The sequence below is a fragment of the Octopus sinensis genome, unplaced genomic scaffold (genome assembly GCF_006345805.1).
Source record: "Octopus sinensis unplaced genomic scaffold, ASM634580v1 Contig01168, whole genome shotgun sequence".
Classification (NCBI taxonomy): Eukaryota; Metazoa; Mollusca; class Cephalopoda; order Octopoda; family Octopodidae; genus Octopus; species Octopus sinensis.
Window position 1 is genome coordinate 1 of NW_021824623.1, and position 5,000 is coordinate 5,000.

The 5,000-nt window shown below is 32.3% G+C and overlaps 1 long non-coding RNA gene across 1 annotated transcript; it reads left to right on the forward strand.

Moving 5' to 3' along the window:
* The first annotated feature begins 139 nt into the window (after positions 1-139).
* Positions 140-4,748, forward strand: LOC118760875. The gene is made up of 2 exons (XR_004997009.1): positions 140-194; positions 4,345-4,748. It is a non-coding gene; the product is annotated as an uncharacterized LOC118760875 (long non-coding RNA).
* Positions 4,749-5,000: the final 252 nt, after the last annotated feature.

Sequence of the window (5,000 nt, forward strand, 5' to 3'; positions counted from 1 at the left end):
ACACACACACACACATGTATACAGACACACGCAAATACACACATGCATACACACGCACATACACACACACACACGCATATACACATACGCCGCGTGCCCGTGCAAACATAGACATAGTGGTATATATATACACATACATACAAACATACATACACACACACACACACACACACACACACATATATATATATATAGTTCTGTATGCTTGTATATATGAAGTTATTTACGTTACGAAGTCTATAACATCAAGTACCAGTCAGACACGAGGGCGGTTTTAATCGGGTAACTCCACCCTTTCATGTATCAAGTTCTCTACCCGCCATTCACGCAGTTATGATGATGATGATTAATAATAATAATATTAATAATAATAATGGTAATAATAATAATAATAATGATAATAATAATATTAATAATAATAATGGTAATAATGATAATAATAATAATAATGATAATAATGATAATAATATTAATAAAATAATAATAATGGTAATATTAATAATAATAATAATAATATCAATAATAATAATAATATTAATAATAATAATAATAATATTAATAATAATTAATAATAATAATATTAATAATATAATAATAATATTAATAATAATAATAATAATAATAATAATAATATCAATAATAATATTAATAATAATAATAATAATATCATAATAATATATAATATTAATAATAATAATATAATAATAGTAATAATAATAATAATAATAATAAATATTAAAATAATAATAATAATATATATAATAAAATATCAATAATAATAATGGTAATAATAATAATAATAATGATAATATTAATAATGATAGTAGTACTTTTTACTATCGGCCCAAGGCCTATTAATAATAATTATTATTATTTTAAATACCGCCGGAGTCGACGTCGCCTTTCATCCTTTAGAGTTCGATAAATTAAGTAGCAGTGATATACTGGGGGTCGATGTAATAGACTGGTCTCCTCCCACAAAATTTTGGCTGAAAAGTTTACTATTATTAATTCAATTTTTATATTACAATATATTACTGAAAGACAAAGTCAGCGTGTTTGTGGTTGAGCTTGTATATTTCATGTGTGTGTGCGCACGTGGGTGTGTGTGTGTGTGTGTTGTGTGTGTGTGTGTTCATGTGTGTTTGTTTATGCGTGCTGCGCGCGCGAAGTTATAAGCACACACCTAATTCACAAGGGGGCACAGTAACCAGTTTAAATGGCAGTGCCCCAGCATGACCGCCACCCGTATTTGATTACTACGTAGTGATGAATTAAAAAAACAGTAAGGTACGCAGCAGAAGTGCCAAGAGAAACACACACACACACACGCACGTGTGCGCGCATGCATACATACATACATACATACATACACACATACATACATACATACATACATACGCACATACATACATACATACGTACATACATACGTACATACATACATACATACATGCATGCATGCATGCATGCATGCATACATACAAACATACATACATGCATGCATGCATACATACATACATACATACATACAACAACCCGTGCCTCTCCTTTATTATTATTATTTTTTCTTTTAGGGGTAATATGGCAGAGTCGTCAGACTTGTCGGAAAAAGGGCCTTGCGTTATTTCTTCCTGGGTGCAGTTCCTGTCGAGGTTAACCTTGTTTTATATATTTTAGGGATTGAAAAAATAAAGTAACAGTCAAGTACTAGAATCGATGTTATCCCCGAAGCCCCCAATTCCCTCGAGCCTAAGGGCTTTGCGTCCTCGTAATGTCCCTCTCAATATGTTCTTGTGGGCAGTAAAAGAATTATTATTATTATTATCATTATTATATTATTATTGTTATTGTTATTATTATTGTTATTATTATTATTATTGTTATTGTTATTATTATTATTATTATTATTATTATTATTATTATTATTATTAAGGCAGCGAGCTGGCAGAATCGTTAGCACGCCGAGGAAAATATTTAGCGACGTTTCGTCCGTCTTTACGTCCTGGGTTCAAATTTCACCGACACTGACTTGCCTTCCATCACTTCAGGGTCGATAAATTAAGTACCAGTTACGCACTGGGGTTGACGTAATCGACTAGTCTCCACCCTTCTGATTTCAGTTTTAGGCCTTGTGCCTATAATAGAAAAGATTGTTTTTTTCTAAATGGTCGTGCGTGTATGTGTTGTTGTTATTATTGTCAGCATTTCGTCTGGTTTTACCTTCTGAGTTTAAATTCTGCCGAGGTCGACTTTACCCTTCACCCTTTCAAAGTGGCATACTGGGTCGATGTAATCGAAAATTTCAGGCCTTGTGCCTTTAGTAGAAAGCATAATAATAATAATAATAATAATAATAATAATGATAATAATAAAAATAAAATAATAGTAATAATAATAATTATTATTATTATTATCATTATTATTATTATTATTATTATTATTATTATTATTATTATTATCATTATTATTATTAAAGCGGCAAGCTGGCAGACTCGTTAGCACGCCGGTCAGAAAAAGTTTAGCGGTATTTCGTCCGACTTAACGTTCTGAGATCAAATTCCACCGAATTCGACTTTGCCGTTTCATCCTTTCGGGGGTCGATGAAATAAGTACCAGTTGAGCACTGGGGGGTTGATGTCACCAAAACTTTGTCACTCCTCAAAATTCCTAGCCCTGGTGACAAAATAAGGAGAGGCTATCATTGTTATTACCATTGTTATTGGGACAATATTGTGGGACTGCGATGGCGCATGAATGACAGAGTAAGAGACAGCGGCGTTGTCGACCTGCCTCCTACTCCTCCTCCCCTCCTTCTGCCTCTACTACCACTATTACTGTCGCTACTACACCAATTGTCGCTGCTGCTGCTGCTGCTTCTGTTACTATTGCTATTATTACCACTACTACTACTGCTACTACTACTACTACTACCACAACTCCAGCAGCTGGGAGGGCGCTGCGGTTGTTGTGCTTTCTTGATTTCCACTCCGTGTGTGAAAAGGGACACTCTTTTTTTTCTCCTCTCTGTATGTCTGTTCGTTACTGGTGTTGGTGTTGGTGGTGTCTGTTGCTGTTGTTGTTGTTGTCGTTGTTGATGGGTACCCCAGAGATGCTCTACGTCGACCTGTAGTGATGTGAAGTGTCTTCGATTGAAAAAAAACATGCTACGATGATGATGATGATGATGATGAAGACGACGACGACGGCGATGATGATGATAACAACGACGACGACGATGACGATGATGATGATTCGATGGACTCTTGCTTGAAACATTAAGATTATCGCTTATTATTATTATTATTATTATTATTATTATCATCATTGTTATTACCATTATTAGTATTATTCCTTTCATCTGAATTATCGTCATCATTGTTATCTATAATCGTTGTCGTTTATTTCATCATTCGATAAACAACAACAACAACAACACCAACGACAACAACATTGTCAAAGGAAGAAATAATACAACAGAAAACAAATACGAAAAAAAAGTATATAAAATATAATTATAATAATATAATAATAATAATATTAATAATCAGAACTTGAAGGGAAAAAAAAACAACAACACCAAAAACAAAAAACGAAGCTTCACGAAAGAGCAACGAAAACAACACGAACAGCAGTAATCATCATCATCATCGTCAACTTTCTTGAAAACAAATACTACAATCACTACTAGTACTACTACTACCACTATTACTATTATTATTACTGTTCCAAAAACTGGGAAGATAACAACAGAAAGAACGATATGATCAACCTCAGCAAGAACAAAGCCAAGAACATGAGACAAGGTTAAAAAATCCTTATTAATCTCTTCTGTATATTTGCAATTAGTAATATTGTCATTCTTATTCTTAACCATCGCCACTTCTCCTTGATACCGCCGCCATCCACCGCTTACAACTGTTATGATTTGAAAGAAACGTGGACAACCCATTATCACATTACCGTGAAGAAAAAAGCGACGACTTTACCACCAAGAACACATCACGGACATATATATACATAGATATATATATATATTCATATACATACTTTGGATCGATAAGAATATCTCTCCCCTTCCTCATCTCACCTGTCTTACAAACATATATATATATACACTCACACAGGTACACAAAAAACACTCATTGGTATTCCGTTTATTTATTTATCCCTCATCCATATATATATTATATATATATATATATATACATATACACAAGCTCACAAATACACACAACACACATATACAGATATATTGCAAAAGTACACGCGCACATAAACGTACACATATAAACAAATACACACATTCACATATATATATATATATATATTTATATATATAAGTATACATAAATTTTTATTTATATACACGGCGCAATCAACACACACTACCTCAGTTTATATATAAATACACATACACACACGCACGAAAAATAGACAATATACACATTACATTTAAATAACAACAATTAGAACAACAAAATAATAATAATAACAATAATAATAAAACACCTGGCCCTTATCCTCACCTGATATCTACAAAAGGAAAAAAAAAAAATTAACAGAAAAATTATATTTTTCTCTACGTCATCTTTATCATACAAAAATCGCCGCAACCTGGGTTGGTTCCTACAGTTAACTTCTTATTATTATTGTTTTGGTGGGTGAGTGCGTGGCAACGCACCAGTTCTAAAACAGTCAAAATTTCACCATCAAAAGCAGAGAACATGACAGAGACTCAAGCAAAACGTAAGTTCCCTAATGTCCCATTCATCACGTTTTAATTATATTATATCATCTAATGAACTTGAATGGTAAAATTCCAATTGATCCTCATTACGATTACTTGTAATTATTTTTTAAATTTTCCAACGTTTTCTTTGTCACCTGAAATCTTTCTTTTTATGTTTTATTCCAATTTTTTGTATGCATTTTTTTCCTTTTCATTTATGTATTTTTTCGTTATTTGAGTTCGTTTCATTTTCTTGGTCAATCGATTT